This window comes from Cavia porcellus, unplaced genomic scaffold, assembly GCF_034190915.1.
Source record: "Cavia porcellus strain 051 isolate PalLab524CR breed Dunkin Hartley unplaced genomic scaffold, mCavPor4.1 scaffold_3, whole genome shotgun sequence".
Lineage (NCBI taxonomy): Eukaryota > Metazoa > Chordata > Mammalia > Rodentia > Caviidae > Cavia > Cavia porcellus.
In genome coordinates, this window is record NW_026947486.1 from 47278676 (window position 1) to 47302108 (window position 23433).

Genomic DNA, 23433 nt, shown 5'->3' on the forward strand with positions numbered 1-23433 from the left:
CCATAAAGCAATGGCTGGCTTTCTAGGATACAGTGGCATGATTTGAGACTTTCTCTCCATAGGCTGTCAGCTAGTGAACCCAAAGAGAATCCTGGAAGTGGATTAGTTGTTTTTTTCTTTGTCTGTTTTATTTAGTTTGCCTTTTACTTCTTTTTCTCTTTCATTATCTCAATCTGAGAAAGGCCATATATGACAAATCTACAGCCAACATCATACTGAATAGAGAAAAATTGAAATATTTAACACTAAAATCTGGAACAAGACAAGGATGCCCACTGTCTCTACTTTTATTCAACATAGTCCTAGAAACTTTAGCTGGAGCAATTAGACAACAGAAAGAAATAAAAGGAATAAAGATAGCAAAAGAAGAAATTAAACTAATATTATTTGCAAATTACATGATTCTCTACTTAAAAGACCCCAAAAACTCCACCAAAATACTTCTAAATTTAATAAGGAAATGCAGTAATGTAGTTGATTACAAAGTCAACACTCAAAAATCAATAGCTTTCTTGTATACAAATAACAAACCTAATGAGAATGAAATCAGGAAAACAATACATTTTACAACAGCACTGAAAAAACTGAAATACCTAGGAGTCAGCCTAACAAAAGATATAAAAGACCTCCACAATGAAAACTACACTACTCTGAAAAAAGAGATTGAAGAGGATATTAGAAAATGGAGAGATATCCCATGATGTTGGTTAGGAAAAACCAATATAGTGAAAATGGCCATACTTCCAAAACTGTTATACAGATTCAGTGCAATCCCAATCAAAATTCTGATAGCATATCTCACAGAATAAGAGAAAACAATCCTAAAATTCATCTGGAACCAGAAGACAAAAGCAATGCTGGGCAACAGAGACAAGATGGGAGGTATCACAATTCTGGACTTGAAATTATACTATAAAGCTACTGTGATAAAAAAAAAAAAACACACAATGTGGTACTCACCAAAAAACAGACCTGAGGATCGGTAGTGTAGAGTAGGAAATGAAGAAAAAACTGCAGACACACTAACCCACCTTATCTTTGACAAACGTACCAAACTCATTCACTGAAAGAAAGATAGCCTCTTTAATAAATGGTGCTGGAAAAGCTGGCTCTACACATGCTGAAGATTAAAACTGGACCCATATCTTTCACTATCTACTAATCTATAATCAGAATGATTAGAGATCTTAATACTAAAACAGAAACATTAAATCTTCTGGGGAATAGAATAGGTAAAAGTCTTGAAAGACATTGACATAGGCAAAGATTTTATGAACAAAATCCATATTGCACAGGAACAGTTGCAAAGAATCAACAAATGGGACCTGACCCTACTGAAATCTTCTGCACAACAAGATAAACCAGCAACATGTGAAGAGATAACCCACAACGTGGGAGAAAATGTTTGCCAGCTCTTCCTCAGACAAAGCATCACTATGGAGAACACATAAGGAACTCTAAAAATCAGTCTTCCTAGATTTAAAGACCCTGTCCAAAAATGGACATCTGAGATAAATACACACTTCTCACATTAGGAAATACAAACAGCATTTAAAAATGTTCAACATCAGGGCTGAGGATTTAGCTCAATGGCATAAGCACCTGCCTTGCAAGTGTGTGGTCATGAGTTTGAACCCTGGTACTGATTTTAAAAAAATGTTCAACATCACTGGTTATTTGAGAGATGTAAATTAAAATAATACTGAGATTACTCCTCACCTCAGAAAGAATGGCTAACATCAAGAAATCAACCAATAGGGGGCTGGGGATTTAGCTCAGCAGCATAAGCACCTACCTTGCAAGCAGGCAGTTGTGAGTTCGATCCCCGGTACCGATAAAAAGTTAAAAAAAAAAAAAAGAACGAAATCAACCAATAACAAATGCTGGAGGGGCTGGAGGGGCTGGAGGGGCTGGAGGGGCTGGAGGTGCTGGAGGGAAAAAGAAACACTTCACTTCTCTTGGTGGGATTGCAGACTATTTAACCAATGTGGAAACCATTGTGGAGATTCCTCAAAATACTGTGATTGGAGGACCCATTCAAGCCACCTATTCTCCTTTGGGGTATCTTCCAAAAAGAATTAAAAATATCATACCACAGCAACATATAGCAGCAAAGTTTGTAATACCAGATCTTGGGAACAACCTAAATGTCCATCAACTGAGAGATGGATAAAAAGATGTGTTGTTTTTATGCAATGGAATACTACTCAACCATAAAGAATGATAAACTGGATACTTTTATAGGTAAATGGATGTACCTGAAGCATATACTCATTAATGAAATAAATAAGACATACATGTGTAAACATCATATTGTTTCATTAGTGTGACAAGCTGAAAGAAAAACATATGTATGTGTATGCATAGGTATTTAAAATAATTAAGATAGCATTATTACTGATTTCTCTGAATTTGCTGACGAGAAAGATTTATACTGGTATCTTGTGCTCTAGGTGAATGATTTGGGGATGACAATGTATAATATATGTACCATTGTTACTCCCTGATTAACAAACTTTAAAATTTTATTGCAGTATATTTCTTCTTCTTTTTCCTTATCTATGAATTTGAAAAAATAAAAAATAAACTGAGTGCTCAGATGTGTACCATGATATCAATTTATTTAACATTCAACAACTCTTATTTTAGTTTATGACATAATCCACATTTTTCTGTGCCTCCCTGCACTTCACTCTTTTACTGTGGTCAAATCACAACTTGTGCAGCAGCAGGGCACAGCTACCAGCAAGAGGAAGATGGAAAATGCAAAAGAAGGGACCTTTTTATTTAGGGAATTCACCATCAATTCCTTTGCCTCAGCCTCTGGGCAGCTTGAGGGAAAGTGGAAGGATGCAGAGATGGCAGAAGCAGGAACTGATGGAAGAAAAAAGGGAGATGAGAAGCAGGTGCTGCAGGCACAAGGCCAGTCCGAACATGTCAAAGCCTATGCACTATGAGAGCAAAATCTGGCAGGCAGAATACATCCTGGGCTACCTGCATCCCTCCCAGCAACTCAGTTTAGAAGCCATTGATTTCAGCATGCCCAGGAATAGGCTCTCTCCCCAGGTTCAGTGTCAGAGGGGAGACCAAAGCAAGAATGAAACATCTCAAGGAGAAACGAACTGTGATTCTCCCCTATAATGTCAATGTTTCAAAGGGGTTAGAAAGCAGGAAGAGGAGAAGGAGGGTCATGGACAGGATCTGGTACTGACCACACCTAGCTATGAGGAGTGAGCAGTTGAGTTCTGGGAGAGGATTTGTACACAGTTCCAAGAATGCTGTGGCCAAATAAATTGAGAGAGAGAGAGAGAGAGAGAGAGAGAGAGAGAGAGAGAGAGAGAGAGAAACTTTTTCTAAAGCAGACATGTTAAGCTTTCTAGATCCCATTTGATTTTTCTCTAAAAGTTATTTTCAAGTTTGTTTACGTAATCTCCTATGCTGAGATGTTCCATTTTAAATAAACCTATCGCTTCTTCCTGAATGGCAGAGGGGGACAGGGGGAGTAAAACTAAGTAAATAGCCCTACCTTAATGGTAGAAAAAGACAAATTGTGACTAAAGTCTTTTCAGGATGATTCTCTGTCTCCCTCTTCAATCTTTAGTAAACCATGCCTCCATAAAAAAATTTTAAAAATCCTGAGGCCGGGCATGGTGGCTCACACCTGTAATCCCAGCACTCGAGTCTGAGGCAGGAGGATTGCTGCGAGTTCGAGACCAGCTTAGGCTACAAAGTGAGCTCAAGGCCAGCCTGAACTGCACAGCAAGACCCTGTCTCAAAAAGGCAAAAAACAAAATGAAACAAAACAAAACAAAACAAAAACACTGAGTAAAAGACTTGCTACATTTATGTTTTAGCATCATTTCTAGTTAAACTTTCCATGAAAGACAAAGTTCACTAGGGGGAGCTAACAAACCAAATAGCACTAACAAACTAAATAACTTAAGAGTCTTGAACACTATTTCTGCACTGGTTCAAATCCCAGTACTGATACTAAGGTGCATGTTCCCTCTCTGATATCTGATGGATTCAGCTCCTTTGGTGAAGTAAAAAGAGGACTACCTATAATGTCATCCCTTCAGAATTCCAGGAAGTGGGGCAAAGACCAGTCACAGTTGGATACTGTGTCCAGTAGAATGTCTCCTTTCTGGATTTCTAGGCATGGAACAACCAATGTTGCTTTTGAGAGACAAGCACCACCTACTGCTCCTCAGCAGAGGATGAGCACCACTGCTGCACTGTAGGGAAAATCTTTCTGGGATTTATAGAGTTTATATCAATAAAAAAATCTTGGAGATATAAATTTTAAGGAAAGGGGGACATTTTATTGGATGCTTTATTGAACAGTAGGATAAAGAGGAGAAACACAGCTACCTGATAAAGAATAGGGGCTTTGGATTGATGGAAGACCCAAGGCCTGTGTGGTTTTAGCTGTTTTTTATTTGGTGTTAGTCTTCACCCTACCCAGGTTTTGTCATAATTTGATTGGCCATTTCAGATGCTAAGGTTCTACACTTGTGCCTTCCATCAATATGCAGATTTCTACATGAGTTTTATTTCCCTATCCTTGTCTTGTTAGAAGAATTTATCAGTCCATTAGGAGGGCTTTACATAAAAAGGAAAAATAGTAATTAAATGAAGAGCAATGTAGAATATGAGTGGCTTTTAAGTGGCTGTCCTTTGTGAGATGGGCGTGGTCAGGGTAACTGCTTGTATTATCACCTTTTTTGCTGTCTTTATCCGCAGAAGCTTTAACTCTTTTTAGTCAAGATTAGCCAAAAACTTATTGAAGCCTTTATCCTATTGTTTCTCTGCCTGTCTGTCTGTCCTCTTTCCTTACAGGACCACTTCTGATAATATTAGAAGCAGCCTTTGTGAAGACTATTTGGACATACTATTTTCTGAGAAGCTAAACTTATAAATGAAAGAATTTAAACTTATAAATAAAAGAACGCTAAGCCACTATTCTATTAATGTGCTTCACAATATTTCTACCATGAAAACACATTTCAAGTCTTTGTGTCACATTATATCAGTATTAAACTGGCTTTGATTTCCAAGAGTCTTTAAGATCTTAACAAATTTAAAAATTTAATTGTATTCTGTTTAGGTTCTTTATTCTGTCTTATAATATTTGTAGAACAATATACTCTTCAAGAGGTCAAAGAACTAGAATGTAATTCTGATCAGAATTTTTTCTATAGATCTAAGCATTACTTTATCTGAAATTTGCATTTTTGAAGGTGGTTGCAGCAAGGTAAGAAATACCTATCTCAAAGTTAATTACTTGCGTAGTTAATTTCCATTTGTATTACCTGAAGATTTTGTTCTGTCTTAAGTTATTGTAGTAGGTCTTAGTCAACTTAAAACCCTTGCCACAGATTTTAAGATGCATTCCACTGTGCTAAATGTTTGACTCTATACATGTTATCTTGTCTATATTACTCAAGGCCTCTCTTTCAGAAAAACAAAACCAGTCTAGGGAACAGTATTCTCTATTGAGGATAACTCAAAGACAAGCCATTTTTAAGCCAAATTTCTTCATTTTTCTAGTTAAGGAATGAAGGTAGAAGGAGACAAAAATTAATTTTCAGCAAGTCAATTTTGACAAATATTTTCAAGTATTACTGGTTTAGAATGGACCAAGGACCGTTAGCCGAATTTAGGTAAATTTAAACTCCAATAAATTCGCAGACATTAGGCAAATAGTTTAATAGTTACTGGATACACAAAGCACATCCTTGTACTAGTCACTAATCTAGAAAAGGGACAGGAAAGAAACTATTATCCTGGTCAAATTTATTCCAAATAATCCATTTAAGGACAGTTTCATAAAACTGAGTGAGGATTTAGTCATTCAGGCCACATTATATCACAATAAAAACACCCTTTTCTAAGTTACAGGTAACAAAAATTTGCATAAGCTGCAAAATAGCACAAGCACTTTTATTCCAATGTAATTTACAACAAAACCCCTCAAACACGCCATGTCTGTCTATCCTTTTAAAAACTGTTTATGAATTTTTTTGTTCACAAATATTTCAAGAACCTTGTATTCTATATTGAATAATGAAGAAGTCTCAGAATAACTTGAAGCCCCAATTGGCTTATGTAATTTTAGATAGTTCTGAAACACTTTCTGTCCTAGAATAAAAGTGGTAGTAAGAAAACAGAGGCAAAGAGAAAAAAAAATAAAATCAAAGGTAAGCATAAAAAAACAAAATAAAACAAATACATTCTTGAAACAAAAATGAATGCTTGGAAGTTTTTCCTTTTTTATATGAAAGAAAAAACAATGAAAATTGTGTTATAATATTTGGAAACAAGATACTAAGAGAGTAACAATGTTAATACATTGCATAATGTTATCTTCAAAATAGTGGCTCATATTATAAGAATAAGGAATAAAAAATTGATCAAGTAATACAGGCACAAATATTTATTTTCAATGAATTAAATGAAATTAACAGTATGACTATCTTGTGTCTATCTATAGATTTATTTATTTATTTTGCAATTTCCCTTACTTTTCTTGTTCTCCTATCCCAGTTTCTTTTTCTTTTTGAATCTTATTATTGTTTTAGCTTCTTACACTAGGAAGCCAATATGATGTTTATACACCTGAGTCTGATTTATTTCACTTATGAGTAGGTTTCAAATTGCACCCATTTACCTATAAAAGTCCCAAGTTTATCTTTATCTTTGAGTAGTACCCAGTTGTATGAAAATATCGCATCCTTTTTATCAGTTCCTCGGTTGATGGGAATTTGTGTTGTTTCCAAGATCTAGCTATTACAAACATTGCTAGGGATTTAGCTCAGCAGCATAATCGCCTGCCTTGCAAGCAGGCAGTCGTGAGTTCAATCCCTGGTACCGATAAAAAGGAAAAAGACAAAAAAACCAAAAAAAAAAAAAAAAAAAAAACCAAAAAAACAAAACAGTGCTGCTACAAATATGGCTCCATATATGTCATTGTGGTATGATGTTTTTCATTCTTCTGGGGAAGTATCCAGGAGGGGGATAGCTGAGTCAAATGGGACCTGTAACCGTGGTTTTCTGAAGAATCACCACGCTGGTTTCCATGGTGGTTACACAAGTCTAACCTCCTAACAGTGGAGAAGGGTTTCTTTTTCTTCAAAATCCTGCTGACATTTGTTGTTGGTTGAGTTCTGGATGGTAGCCATTTTTTCTAGGGTGAGATGGAACCTCAGTGGCATTTTAATTTGCATCTTTCAAATGATCAATGATGTTGAACATTTTATGTATATTCTTGTATATTTATTTGTATATTATGTATATTTCTTCAGTTGAGATAGTTTTGTTCATCTCAGATGCTTATTTTTGGATTAGGTCTTTGAATTTGGAGGATTTGATTTTTTTATTCTTTATATGATTTAGGTAAAAATTCATTGTTTGAGTGATAGTTGGCTAAAATTGTTTCCACTGTGAGTTGTCTCTTCTGACAGTTGGTAATTTCTTTTCTTTTCTTTTCTTTTTTTTTTGGTACTGGGTCTCGAACTCATGACCTCATATGTCTCAGGCAGGCATGCGTGTCACTGAGCTAAATTCCCAGCTTGGTGATTTCTTTTGATGTGCAATGGTTTTTTAAAAATATGAGATCCTGGTTGTTGATTCTTTGAAGTATTTCCCATGCAGCTTGAGTTTTGTTCATGAAAACTTCCTACACCTATGTCTTCCAAATTTTTACCTATTTCTTTTCCAATAGATTTAGTATTTCTGTTTTAATATTTAGATCTTTGATCCATTTTGACTTTAGTTTAGTGCATGCTGATAGGATGCAGAGAGTCAGTTTTTCTAGCACCATTTATTAATGAGGCTATCATTCTTCCAGGGAATATGTTTGGACCTTTTGTCAAAGATAAAGTGGATGCGTGTATTTGAAGATTTTCTACATCTTTAGTACATTTTTCTGACCCTTGTGTCTGTTTTCTTGTCATTATCATGCTGCTTTTTTCATGGCAGCATTGTAGTAGCATTTCAAATCAAGGATTATGATACCACTTGCCTTGGTTTGTTATCCAGAATTACTTTTGCTATTCCAGGTCTATTCTGGCTTCAAATGGATTTTATGATTATTTTCTCTTGCTCTATGAGATAAGCTAATGGTGTTTGGGTTGGGATTGCACTGAATCTGTATAACAATTTTGGGAGTAGGGCAATTTTCACTATGTTGATTCTTCTTATCCATGAGCAAGGGATATATTTCAATTTTCTAATATCCTTTTCAATCTCCTTTTACAGAGTACTGTAATTTTTAATGTAAAGATCTTTTATTTCCTTTGTTAGATTGATTCCTAAATATTTCATTTTTTGAGAAACTATTGTGAAGGGTGTGATTTCTCTATTATCTCTTTCAATGAGATTGTTGTTTCTGTATAGGAATGCTATCAATTTTTGAGTGTTGACTTGGTATATAGCTATGCTACTGAGCTTGATTATTAACTGTAGATGTCTTTTGGTGGAGTTTTTCAAGTCTTCTAATTATAGTATCACATCACCTGTGGATAATGATAATTTAACATCTTCCTGTCCTATTCTTTCTTTTTATTTCTTACTCTTGTAAAATTGCTGTGGTTAATATTTCCAGAACTATATTGAAAAGGAATGGTAATAGTGGACATTCTTGTCTTATTTCTGATTTTAGAGTGAAAGCTCTCAGTCTCTGCCCATTTAATACGGTGCTGGTTGTTGGTTTGTCTTTGATGTAAAGATCATCTATTCCAATTTTTAGTAGAGTTTTTTTTTATCATGAATGAGTAATGGATTTTATCAAAAGCTTTTTTTCTGCATTTATTGAAGTGATAAAGTGATTTTTGTTTTTACTTGTTTTGATAATTGTATTACATTGATTTACATTGCTGAAACATCTCTGCGTTCCTGGAATGAATTCTACTTGGTCATGGAGTATAATCTTTTAATGATTTTCTGCATTCTGTTTGACAGTATCTTATTGAAAATTTTTACTTCTGTGTTCATTAGGAAGATTGAACCGTATTTTTCTTTTATTGTTTGGGGCTTTCTCTGGTTTTGGTAATACTTGCGTACAGGAATAAGTTAGGGGCTATTGCTTACCTTTCAATTTCATTAAAGAACTTGAGAGGAATATTCTTGTAGAATTCAGGAGTGCATCCATCAGGACCTGGGCTTTTATTTTTCAGTAAGGTTTTGGTTACATTTTCAAACTCATCAACTGATATTGTCATTCACAATTTTTATATCTTCTTGAATCAACTTTAGTGATTTCATACATATTTAGGAATTTGCCCATTTTTTTCTGTTTTGTTTTATAGGAGCTAAGATTTCCAAAGTAGGTCTTGATGATCCTCTGAATCTTTACAGGATCTGTAGTGATTTCACCCTTTTAATTCATCAATGCAAGAATTTGAGACTTTTCTTTCCTTTTTTTTTGATAATGTTGGCTGTTTTCAATTTTATATATACTTTAAAAGAAATTGTTCAATTCATTCATTCTTTGTCCTGCTTTCTTAGCCTCTTTTGTATTAATTTTTGCTCTGTTCCTTATAATGTCTTTCTTTATATGAAATTCTGGCTCAGCTTGCTCTTCTTTTTCTAGATATTTGAGGTACAACATTAGGATGTTTATTTGTGCTTATTCTGTTTTACCGATGTGAGAATTTCCCATTATAAATTTACCTCTTAGGACAACTTCCATTGAATCCCACAGGTTCTGGTAAGTTGCATTTGCATTTTTGTTTTCTTGTAGATATAGTTTAATAACTTCCTTAATTTCATGTGTAATACTTTTTCTGGAAGGTCATATTTAATTTCCATGTTTATGGAGTTTTGCAGTTTCTTTTGCAATTAATTTCCAGTTGAATTGCACTATGGTCAGATAATATTCACTGGATAATTTCAGTTCCTTTGCATTTACTGAAGAATGTTCTGTAGTCTAGTATATGGTCTGTTTTAGATAATGACCCATGTGTAGCTGAGAAGAATGTGTATTCTGATGATGCTGGGTGGAACACTGTGAAAACATCTACTAAGTCCATTTGTTCTTAAGTTTGGTTCAGTTCTGATAATTTTTACTGATTTTTTGTCTAGTTGCTCTGTCTTTTTGTGACAATTTGGTATTAAGATCTCCTATAGAAATTGTGTCATCGCTTATTTGATTTTTCATATCTATTAATAATTGTCTTATATATTGTATAGTCTTATATTTGGCTCATACATATTTATGATTATTACTTTTTCTTGATATTTCCCTCTAACTAATATGTAGTGATCTTCTTTATCACTTTTGATCATTCCTGGTTTGAAATTCACATTGTCTGCAAAAAGAATAGGTACCCCTGCCTTTTTCAAGTTTCCTGTTTTATGTCACATTGTTTTAATCCTTTGACTTTCTGTCAATGAATTTCTTTTTGAATTAAATATGTTTTGCATATACAGCATATTGTTGGATCTTGTTTTATGATCCATTCTGCCATTCTGTTTCTTTTGATTGGTGAATCAAGGTCATTTACATTGGTGGCAGTAATTGATATGGATTGGTTTTATCTTTGTCATGGTATTTTTCTGCTGTTGTTTCCCTACATTTCTCCTGAGACTAATTGCTTGCCCTGCCAGGTGGTTTCTTTCTGCTTTTGTTCTTGGAATTGTGATCATTTTTATATCTATCTAGATTATCTTTCAGTACTTTTGTATGGTTGATTCAGTGGTAATGAATTTCTTCCTTTTTTCTTTCCTTTGGAAATACCTTATTTCTCCATTAATTTTGAAAGATAGCTTTGGAATGGAAGCTGTTCTATTTCAGGACTTGAAATATTTCACTCCATGCTCTTCTTGATTTGAGGGTGTATGCTGAGAAGTTTGTCATGATTCAGATGGGCTTTATTTTAGAGGTGATTTCTTTCCTCTAACAGCTTTAAATATTCTGTTCTTGTGCTGAATTTCAGGTATCTTGATTATTATATATTTTGGTATAGTTTTATTTTGTCCATGGCTGTTCTCTATGTTTCATCTATTTATATGTCTAGTTGTTTATCTATACTTGAGAAGTTTTCTGCAATTATTTCTGTGAAAAGCTTTTTTATGGCTTTTGTGCTGTCTAGCTTTCTCATTGACTCTAATCAAACTTAGGGTATTCTTTATTGCTTCATCTTGAAGCTGGTGGATTTTTCAAGGTTTCTTGCTGTTTTTAACACATCTTTCTTTTCATGATCACTATCTGCAACTTTTTCTTGAAGATTCAAAATTCTATCCTCTCCTTGATTCAATGAATATATATTGTTGAATATATATTCAGTGGAGGTTTTAATCTCTTAAATTTCTGTTTCATCTGTTTCACAGATTCCATTTCTTTCCTATTTTGAGCATTCTTTGTTTACATCATTTTTCTAAGCTCATCTATTTTTTATCTGTATTTTCTGTAATATCATTGATATAAACATCATTTCTTTTTGTATCTGAGGGATTATTTTCTCTATAGTCTTTTCCACTAGTTTTTTTTTAACTTTTGTTGCTATCATTTCACAAAGATCTAGTGTTTGGCTTTCAATTTCATCTATCTCATTGAGTCCTGGGCTTGTCTTGGGTGGGCAGATGGTCTGGAGTTGCATTTTCCTTTTTGTGTCTTATCATTTTCTATTTTTATATTTTTAAATTTTATTTTGTTTTCTATGTTGATGCTTGCCAATTTCTTATGATAAATAGCTTTACCACTAGTATTGAGGCTTCCCTCAGAGATGTCTGTTCTTCAGGGATGTCCCCTGGTTGTAGGTGGTTCTATATAGATAGCCCAAGAACCTACCTTCCCAATTTGTCTCAGTGCCCAATCCTTTCATACTGGGCTCTGGTGATGATTATGACCCTGTATTGTCACTGTGTTATCATACAGTCTAGAAAAACTGATTATAACATGTACAACCTCCTGGCTAATATAGTACAATTAGTAATAACAATAGTTTCAAGTACAGCTTAACTACTGGCAAACTATGGTAAAGATTAACTTGCTATCTCTGACGATATGAGAAAATTCTAAAGTTAGATAACAAAATCAAACATATGCTATGCACTTGTATGCAGTGACTTTTCCTCTCAGTGGAGTGATTTTTACTCTTCTTTGGGTGCAGGAAGGTTGCAAGAGATAGAGAACAGGATAAAATGATGAATGAGGTCAAATATTGTATCAAGACTGGAGATCAATGGATGACTGCCCAAGTTTTGGGAAAGTGGGGGATACAGGAGGGAAATAATGATATAGAATGTGAAGGAGTAATCAGAAAGGGCAGAGACAATATTTACCCCCTTGAAAGCTTAAATTCAAGTAGTACTTGAGGAAAGAGTAAAAACAGCAATAGAAGATGAAAAAGAAATGTAAAAAACCTAAATATTGAATAGAAGAAAGGAAGGGAAAATGAAGAGAATGAAAAAAGAAGAAAAGAAAGAAAAATGAGGACACCAGGCAAAGAGAGGAGAAAGGAAAAAAAGCCCAAATATAAAAATAAACATAAAATTCAAAACAGAACCAGATGATATCTAACCAGACAGGAAAGGGATAGCAATCAGACAAACAAGGGAGAATAAAAGTAGTAAAATCACCTCTGAAATTTACAGTTTTGTGATAATGTTGATATTTACAGTTTTGTGATAATGTTGCATAATGCAAATCTCTATACTTGCTTTATCTTTCCAGCCATCTTCAGATCATTTTCTTGTTTCTTGTGGGAAGAAAACTGGTCTCCAGTCCTCTTTGTTTCAGTGTCTGCATACTGCATTATGTCATTCGAGCTGGTATATATTTTATGAAATCAACACAAAATGAACTGAACACTAAACTGTAACCCTTGAAATTGTAAAACTAGTGGAAGAAAACAATAAAATGTTCAAAAACATTGGTTTGAGGAAAGGTGGCTTGGATATAATTCTAAAAGTATAAGCAACAAAAGCTTAAATAATTGAATGGGATTGCATCATATGAAAATAGTTCTTTCTAGCAAAGTACTCAGTAGACTGAGGAGCCAACCCAAAATTTTAAAGAAAATATTTGCAAAGTATACAACTATTAAGGTAGTAAAATCTAAAATATATAAGGAAGACCAAAAAGCAAGAAAATGATAAAAAATGCTCAATGGACCAAAATTACAATTTTTTATTATTAGTAAAAGATTTTAATAATCTAATGCAAAGAATAATATCCATAATAAACAATAATAAATCATGTTTTAATAAAAGATAAATGGAGAGATTATTTATATTCTTGTATCAAAAACTCAACACATTAAAAATGTTCTTCACAAACTTATCTGTAGGTTTAATACAATGCATGTAAAAATTTCAGAAAACATTTTCACTGAAAGCTTAGTCTAAACTATATATGAAACATAAAATAATTCTAATAATTAAAACAGTTTTTAAAGAAGTAATGAGCTGCGTGTAGGAGAAAGACCCCTTTCATTGTCTCTCCACTAGTGCAGAAACCCAGGTGAGCCATGCCAAAGGAAGGCAGCCCCTCCTCTCACTACTGTCACTATTGAGGTAAACTCCTTCAGAATGATCAGAGACCAGAAGGAATGCTACCAACTCAGTAGTATCCCAACAAAGGTGCACAAGATGGGCTTGTGAAATCAGTGGTGTGAAAAGTCCAAAGTAACAACAACAATATGAGTCAATAGGTGACTGAGGCCTCCAAGGGACTGGCCAGCAGCTCAGAATGAATCCAGGAAGAGACAACTGGCATTTTTATCTGATTTTTCTCCTTTCTTTCATTTTTTTTCTTTTGCTCTTTTTGTCTCTTTTTTAAATGGCTGGGGAGAACACCAACAACAGAAAATGCTATCTCCCAAACACAGAGACTATGTTCAGATAATCCCTCAAATAATTCTCCATTCTTTTATACCCTTTTTTCTGGTTTCACAAATCTTGCATGATCATCCTTTGTTCAACAGCCTTCTTCTACTTCCTTACTATCTTTGCTTTATACACTATTCTCCCTAAATGTCCAGGTTACAGAGTGGTTACTCTGCCAAGAGGAAATACTTTGCATACAAACCCCTAATTCACAATTGGTTCTCTTATGCAACTACAGACACTGATACAATAATCTACAATGCATAAGATCAGTTGCGTATTGCGTCACACTACTGTAATCCTGGAACTCAGGAGGCTACGACAAGAGGATTGCTTCAGAATCAAGGCCAGCCTGGACTACACAGTGAGTCCAGGCCAAATGGCACTAAATTATGAGATATCAATTCAAAAAGGTACAAAACCAACAGTTACTACAATTTGTCAGTTTCTAAATTGTGTTTGGTGCTATTGTTACAGCTAATTTTGCTACTTATCTAGTATATCATATCTGTTGTAATCAATTTTTTCCCTTCCATAAAAATACTGGGTAGCTCTGAAGCAATAACTTCAACATTGCCCTATACAAATGCACCAAGAACTGAGCCAAACAGATAACAACATCACACTCTTAAATAACTGGGAAGGTAAGATCTTGTAAAAGACACAAACCAAGAATCTCCTACTCACAGAAGAAATACCTGAAGAAAAAACTTTTCCATGAGAGGGCTTGATACTAGTAGCCACACAAAAATATAGCTAACACTAAACCCACAAGGATTACTACTGTCTATTATCACAAGTCTAGACCAGGTTTCTCCTGTGACTCCTGCAGTTTCAGAAGACCACCTCACAGGACCCAGGAACTCCAACCAGAGGTGTGCATGGGATGAGGCCAGAACTGAGACCCTTGTGGGGCCCAACCCATGGTGTGTGCCTCCATAGTACCACCACTGCGATCAGGTACCAGCCCACATCCTGAATCTAGCAATGCTGTTGATCTTCAGCTCCCATACCTCCCTCCAGAACCTTGGACTACAGAGGGTTAACCATGAAGTATCGAGGGGAGACTCAGTAAGAAGAACTCAGCAGGTTTCCACCACTGAGGTGATTTTGCCCCTAAAATAGAAATAGAGTTTGCCACCTTCAGTGGGTAAACAGGAGCAACAGAGAAGCCCACTCCAGAAATAGGCCATAAGCAAGCTTGGCAAGTGAGTGGGTGAGTCTTTCCTCCACACAGAGAATATCAGGTAGGTTGATGAGGGGGCCAAATAGGCCTTCCCAAACGTGGAGAAAATCAAGGGGGCCTGTGGGACACCCAGAGACACAGTAGAGTCCCAGACGAGACAACACTACAAACAGGGAGATCTGGTGACTCTGAACAACCTGAAGACATAATAAAAGCAGGAACTAGGGATTGATTTTCATCAGTACTCCTAGACTTGTAAGCCTAGGAAGACCATAGGATTCAACAACGGGCCCTTCAGGGGGAATTCAGGTTGACTGATCCACCTCTTCATTGTGGGAGCCAGCAATTGGACAAACACCAACCTTACAGTAGGACCCCAAGATACACACTACCAACAGTTGACACTAGTGGGATTGAAGGATAAAATACTAACCAAAAAGAAGAAAACAGTAAAACAAAAAAGCAAAATGCAATCTCAAACATCTAGTCCACAGGAGCAAGTACAGGAGATATTGAAATAGAGGATTTCAAAAATAACACACCAGAAATCTATGAAAAGATAGCAAGTGAAATAAAAAACAACTCCATGAGGCTACAGAGAAAATCAAATCAAAATTAATCTCTCATGTAAATCAGAAAAAACAAACTTGGTAAACAAGTTGCTCAGAATAGGTAGAGAACAAATAGATAAAAAGTACAGGATCATGGGAAACTGAAACTTTGAATGAACAATATAGAAAACAAGCAGAATTCATAAAACAAACTCAAAGAGAGACCAAGAAACAAAAAAATTCTATTGAAAGCTAGAACAAGCACTTAAATGGAGCTGAGGATAGAATTTCAGACTTTGAGCACAGAATCAAAATTAGTGATCATGAAAGGACAAAACTTATAAAAACAACAAAGGAGCATGAAATGACAATCCAGCAGCTTCAAGATAATGCTAAGAGAAACAATATAAGACTAATAGGCATCAGTGAAGATGCAGGAGCAAATGCAAATGACACAACTAATATATTCACAGAAGTAATAGCAGAAAATTTCACAGACATGAGGAAAAATCTGATATGCAGGTGAGGCATATAGAACACCAAACAATCACAACATAAATCTACATCTAGAAATATAATAATTAAGATCCCAGATATGCAGCATGAAAACAGAATACTAAAAGCTGTTAGAGAAAAAACACAGCTTTCAAGGAAATTCCATCAAAATTGCGGCAGCCATTTCAACACAAACCCTCAATTCAAGACAAGCTTGGAGTGAGGTATTTCAAATTCTCAAAGAAAAGAAATTTCAACCCAGACTGATATACCCAGAAAAACTTGCATTCAAACTTAATGGAGAAAAAAGATGCTTCCACAATGCAGAACAACTGAAGAAATTCATGTCCACCAAACCAACCCTAGAAAGAGTATTGAAAGACATATTAGATAGAGATAAAAATGACCACAATCCCCAGAAAAACAAGAAGAAGAAACCACCAGGTAGGACAAGCAATTAAGCAAGGAGAAAAATCAGAAAGCAAACAACTGGAATATAACATGGTGTTATGGATTAAGAACTGGTAATCAATTTAACACCAGCTGGATTACATCAGCATGGCATTGAGTGAAGATGCTCCACCTAAGGAAAGTTGCCAGGATAAATATGTAGAGAAGAAGGGAGGTGTTGAGGTATTGAGGCGTTAATGTGTTGTTGTGGATTCTCCTACGAGTTGCTGTTTGAGCTGTTCGTTCTCCTGGAGGAGCTCTGGTCTTCACATCGAGAATTGCTTCCTGGCTCTGGAGGGGAACATGTGTGCCTCTTGGTCTCCAGGATGAACTCCTGCTTCCTGGCATGTACCCAACTGTGCTTGTCGTCAGAGGAGCTCAGGGCCCCTGTGCCACTGAGGATGGCTGTGGTGCCTTTCAAGATAGCCCTGGCCTTTGTTGTGAGTGTGACTTCTTGGTTCCAACATAGAACCCTCATCCCATCAGCACAGCTTCTTCATCCTGCTGGCATAGACTTTCTGGCTTCCACTGCTGACCCTTGGGTCTTCCTAGCACGGATCCATAGAAAAGACTGATGTGAGTCCTTCTTGTGGGCTCTGGACTTCCAGTTGGACTCATAGGAGGCATTGTCCTGACCTCTGGGTTTTTATCTGGATTCATGTGGGACACTGCTGTGGGGTTTAGGCTCTTGACTAAAAACTCTATGTCTTTGGTGTTGCAGATAGATTTCCTGCATTTTCCTGTGTTAACTCCTGATGATCATTATAAAAATAATATTATAAACTCCATGTCTTGATCCTAACTGTTCTCTGTGTACAACCCCTAACTACAACACATGGCAAAGTCGAGCCAGTACATATCAGTGATATCCATAAATGTAAATGGCCTCAATTCACCTGTCAAAATAAATAGGTTGACAGAATGAATCAAGAAACAGGATCTCACAATATGCTGTATACAAGAACACATCTGACCCAAAAGGAAACTCATAAATTAAAAGTCAAAGGATGGAGAACAGTATTCCACACAACAGGAACCCAGAAAAAAAACAAGGGTAACTATTCTTTTTGCAGACTTCAATGTGAACTTCAAACCTAAAATGATTAAAAGAGATAAAGAAGGTCACTACATATTCATTAGTGGAAAAATTCAAGAGGAGGAACTAACAATTATAAATATGAATGCACCAAATACAGGAGCACCCAACTATATAAGGCAAATACTAATGGACATGAAAAACCAAATACACAACAATGCAATTATAACAGAGGACCTTAATACCTTATTGTCACAAAGAGACAGATGGACTAGACAAAAGGTCAGCAAGGAAATAATAGAATTGAACCATACCTGTGAGCAACTGGAGTTAGTAGATGTTTATAGAGTGTTCCACCCAACCACATCAGAATACATATTCTTCTCAGCTACACATGGGACAACATTCTGCAAAATAGAACATATATTATCCCATAAAACATTCTTAAGTAAATGCAAAGTTAATGAAATTAGCCCATGCATAATATCTAACCATAGCACATTAAAATTGGAAATTAATGGCAAAAAACTTGCAAAACCTGCATAAATACTTGGAAACTAAATAACCTTCTTAACAACCAGTGGGCTACAGATGAAATTAAAGAAGAAATAAAGCAATGCCTAAAATTCAATGAAAATGCAGAAACAACATACTGCGATCCGTGGGATGCAATGAAAGTGGTCTCAAGAGGGAAATACATAGCAATAAATTGTCATATCAAAAAAACCGGAATGAGCACAAATAAACAACCTAATGCTTCATATCAAGCTTCTAGATACAGAAGAGCAAGTTAAACCCAAAGCTGATAGAAAAGAGGAAATTATAAAGATTAGAGCAGAAGTTAATGCAATTGAAACTAAAACATGATACAAAGAATTAATGAGCCAAAAGGCTGGTTCTTTGAGTAAATAAACAAAATTGAACTTCTATCTAACTTTACAAAGAAAAAGAAAGAAAAAAAAAACAAATTCATGCAATAGGGAATGAAAAGGGGGAAATTACTACAAATTTCCCCCATGGAAATTCAAAAGATCATGAATATCTAATTTGAAAATTTCTACTCACATGGAGTGGAAAAGACAGAGAAAATGGACACATTGCTAGAAACTTATGAGCTACCAAAGCTCAACCAAGAAGATATAGCAATTTTTAATAACACAATACCAGCAATTCAAATTGAAAATGCAATTAAATACTTACCAACAAAGAAAAGACCAGGTCCTGATGGATTCACAGCAGAATTCTACAAGAAATTTAGAGAAGATTTGATGCCAACACTCCTTAGACTCTTCAATAAAATTGAAAAGAAAGCAATCTTCTCTAAATCATTCCTGTAGCCAAGTATTACTCTGGTACCAAAACCACAGAAAGACCCAACCAAAAAGGAGAACTATAGCCCAGTCTCACTAATGAACATCGATGCAAAGATTCTCAATAAAATACTGGCAAATAAAATGCAGCAAATCATCAAGAAGATTATACATCATGACCAAGTGGAATTCATTCCAGCAATGCAGGGATGGTTTAATATACCAAATCAATAAATGTAATGCACCACATCAACAGAGCCAAAAATGAAAACCACATAATCACCTCAACATGCAGAAAAAGCTTTCAATAAAGTCAACACATGTTCATGATAAAAACCCTTTAGAAGTTCAGAATACATGGTGTCTACCTCAATCTCATAAAGATCATATATGCAAACCAACAGCCAACATTATAGTAAATGGACAAAAACTGAAAGCTTTCTCACTAAAATCAGGAACAAGACAAGGATGTCCACTATCACCACTCCTGTTCAATATAGTTCTGGAAATACTAGCCAGGGCAATCAGACAAGAGAGAGAGAGAAATAAAAGGAATAAAGATAAGAAAGGAAGAAGTTAAACTATCACAATTTGCAGATGACATGATACTCTATAAAGAAGACCCCCAAAAATTCATTAAAAGACAACTAGAAGTTATAAACAAATTCAGAAGCATATCTGGATACAAATTCAGTGCTTAAAAATCAATAGCATTCCTGTACACACACACACACACAAAAAAAAAAAAAAAAAAAAAACTCACTGAGAGAGAAATTATGGAAAGATCACCTTTCACCATAGCATCTAAAATATGAAATACTTAGGAAGCAACCTAACCAAGAATGTAAAATATATGTGTGCTAAAAGTTATGCTATGCTAAAAGGGGAGATTGAAAAAGATACTAGAAAACGGAAGGATATTCTTTGATTTGATTAGGAAGAACCAACATTATGAAAATGGCCATACCCCCAAAAGTGTTATACATATTTAATGCAATCCCAATCAAAATACCACTGACCTACCTTACAGATCTAGACAAAAGTCTCCTAAAATTCATTTAGAAACAGAAGAAACCTAGAATAGCAAAGGCAAGGCAAGAAGCATCTCAATTTCAGACTTGAAACTATACTACAAAAAAATGATAAAGTGATAAAATCAGAACGGTACTGGCAAAGAAACAGACCTGAGGATCAGTGGGACAGATTAGAAGATGCAAACACAACTGCAAAGACACTCAGCCACTTGATATTGGACAAAGGTGCTAAACATGATCACTGGAAGGATAGCCTCTTTAATAAATGGTGCTGGAAAAATTGGTTTTCCACATGCGAAAGACTGAAACTAAACCCATGCATATCACCCATGCATATGCACATAACTAAAGTCTAAATGGATCAAAGATCTAAATATTAAAACAGAAACACCAAACCTACTGAAATACAAAGTAGGTAGGAATCTTGGTGACAAAGGTGTAGGCAGAAAATTCATGAACAAAGTGCAAACTTCAAGAAACACTTCAACAAATTGACAACTGGGATATTATATTATCGAAAAGTTTCTGCACTTGAATCACCAACAGAGTGAAAAGAAAATTCACAGAATGGGAAAGAATTATAACCAGCAATCCCTCAGAAAAAGGACTTAAATCCAGAACATATAAAGAATTGAAAAATAGATGCCCCAAATTCAAAGATCCTCTCCAAAAACGGGCATCTGAAATGAACACACAGTTCTCAGATGAAGATATGCAAGTGGCAAATAAATACATGAATAAATGTTCACTATCACTGGTCATTGAGAAATGCAAATTAAAACAGCATTGAGATTTCCTCTCACTCCAGAAAGAATGGCTGCCATCAAGAAAACAACTGATAGCAAATGTTAGCAAGGCTGTGGGGAAAAAGGAACACTTTTCCACTGTTGGTGGGAGTGCAGACTGGTGCAACCACTGTGGATCTCAGTATGGAGATTCCTGAAAGAACTAGGATTGGAGGTTCCATTCAATTCAGCTATTCCCCTCCTGGATATTTTCCCAGGAAAACTGAAAATGTTACGTCATAATGATACATGTGCACAGATGTTCATGGCAGCACAATTTATGACAGTTGAATTTTGAAACAACCAAAATGTCCATCAAATACAGAGTGGATGAAAAACATGTGGTATTTCTGGGACTGAGAAGATGGCGGCTTGATAGGTAGTTGGGTGGTGAGCCTGTCTGGGAAAAACAGCTCAGACACTTTAATTTGACAATATGGAGAGGTCCAGATGAGGGGAGAGGGGTTCTCGTGACCCAGGAGGAAACCGAGGAAAAAGAAAAAGGGCAAGAGGAGGAAAACTTGGGTGGAAGGCTGGAGACAGACTTGCTCATTGAGATCAGTCCCACACTGTGCTGGGATCACTGTGGCAATGGACAATTCATGGTCATGCTGAAGCCGCAGCCACCGATAAGAGGAGTTGGTGAGTTCCGGGCCCTTGGCAAGAGGGCACAGCACAGAGAGGAGTGGAGTCAAAGTGGATAACTGCATTAATTCACGGTGAGTACTAGAAGTTGGATCCTGTGGTGCGTGAGGCCAGCTGGAAGACATATTGGAGTTGGGCAGATAGGCCTGAGTCTGGTGTGGCAGTGGTATCAGTCAGCCACGCCTGGCCCAAAGAGGACTGATGGGACTGGCTTGGGCTGAGTCATGCCCCTGGTTGGGACCCAATAGAGAGGGACAAAACTGTTCTGAACCTGTGATGTCAGCAAAGCGCAGACTAATATGCTGAAGGTACTCACCAGTTGACTGGCTCAGAGAAGTAGGACCAGACCACATCATCCCGGTGTGCACCTCAGATAACAGTAAACTGGAGAAGGCAGCAATTCTCCAGCCAGCATGCTTCAGAAAAACTGTAAGCAATATGGAGAGAGCCTGAGACATCCACCACACAATTGTCTGAAAGAAACCAGAAACATGACAAGAGAAAGAAATAAGAAAAATCCTCCAGCCACTGACCCTGAGAAAAGAAGTCTAGGAGAGGTAAATACAGAAGAGAACCAGTACAGCAATCATGCAATATTGGCCACAACATCAGCAGATATAAAGAAATACCTTCATGACCTCATAGAAGAACTTAAAGCTGAAATTCTAACCCAAGTGAGACAAGATATAAAAAGATTAATAAAAGAAATGTTAAGCCCCTCTCAAGAAGACACAGATGGAAGAATGGAGGAACCCAGAAAAGGAAGAAAAACCTTTTGTGAAGAATATAAACAAAATCTAGAATACATGAAACAGATCCAAAAAGATTACCAGGAAATTAAAAGCTCCATTGAAAGCTGGGAAAATGCTTTGACAGAAACTAAATTAGAGTTTCAAAACTTGAAGATAGATTTGCAATGTGTGATCATAAAAGAAAAGATCTCTTAAAAATAACAAGGAACCAGGAAGTAACAATTCAAAGGCTAGAAGATGACAAGAGGATCTACAACTTAAGAATAAAAAATGTGAGCAAAGAAGCAAGAGTAACCACAAATGAATTACAAAGGCTATCCACAGAAATAATTAAGGAAAACTTCCCAAGCATAGGAAAAAGAAATGATATCCAGATAAGTGAGGGATATAGAACTCCAACCAACACAACCAAAACAGATCTACACCCAAACATATAATAATCAAGATCCCAAAAATTCACAAGAACAGAATATTAAAAGTGGCCAGAGAAAAGAAGCAGATCACCTACAAAGGAAAAATCATCAAAATCTTTACAGACTTATCAACACAATCAAATCAAGAACGTGGAGTGAAGTAGTCCAAGCCCTGAAAGAAAATAACCTCCAACCCAGATTGATGTACCCTGAAAACTCCCTCAAAATTAATGGAGAAATAAAATGTTTCCAAGACAAGGAGGAACTGTGGGAGTTCATGGCCACCAATCCAACCCTAAAAAAAATACTGAAGGACATTTTAGACAGGGAGATAGAAAAAAAAATTAGTATTCCAGAAACAGTGGAAGAGAGGCCTCAATGAATGGGGCAGACAGTGGAATGAAGGAGGAAAGTGGACAAATAATAGCAGAAAAATAGAATAGCAGAGATGAGGCAGAGAAGGTAAGCTATAATCTTTAATATAGATAGTCCTGATACACTAACAAAAAGAAACACAGGCAGAATAGAGTAGGAGGTACGATCCATCTTGATGCTCTGAATAGGAAATGTACTCAACTTGAAAGGGGGTTAGTAAACTCAAAGTCAAAGATGAGAAAACAATGCTCTATGTGACAGGGAACCAGAGAGAAATAGGGACAACTCCTCCAGAAGCCACAGATAGGTTAGAAAGCTATGATACTTTTGTGCAGTGGAGAACAACACAGCTAGAAGGAAGGAAAACTCTGTGGCTTTAGTAAGTAAAGTAAAGGAATACAGCTCAAGATCAAGCTCAGGGGTAAAAGGGTTCAGCAACACTCAGATAGAAAATGGGTTGACCCTCTAATCTAAAAACTAAAAGAGCTACTGGGACCCAAAATATACAAAGCATCCGGAGAAAGGGAAAGGTGAGAAATTGCCTAAAAAGGAAGGCAAAGGCCATTGTTAA

At 35.9% G+C, this 23433-nt stretch overlaps 1 long non-coding RNA gene across 2 annotated transcripts in view; it reads right to left on the reverse strand.

Moving 5' to 3' along the window:
• Positions 1 to 5694: 5694 nt before the first annotated feature.
• Positions 5695 to 23433, reverse strand: part of LOC134475469 (uncharacterized) — a 29033-nt gene continuing 11294 nt past the window's right edge. The window contains exons 4-6 of one of the 2 annotated variants that reach the window (XR_010046603.1): positions 18749 to 18791; positions 17863 to 17955; positions 5695 to 17408 (exon numbers count right to left, since the gene is read on the reverse strand). This is a non-coding gene — a long non-coding RNA (uncharacterized LOC134475469). Of the gene's footprint in view, positions 17607 to 17862; positions 17956 to 18748; positions 18792 to 23433 lie in introns of both variants that reach the window. The other variant, XR_010046602.1, reaches the window with a different exon arrangement.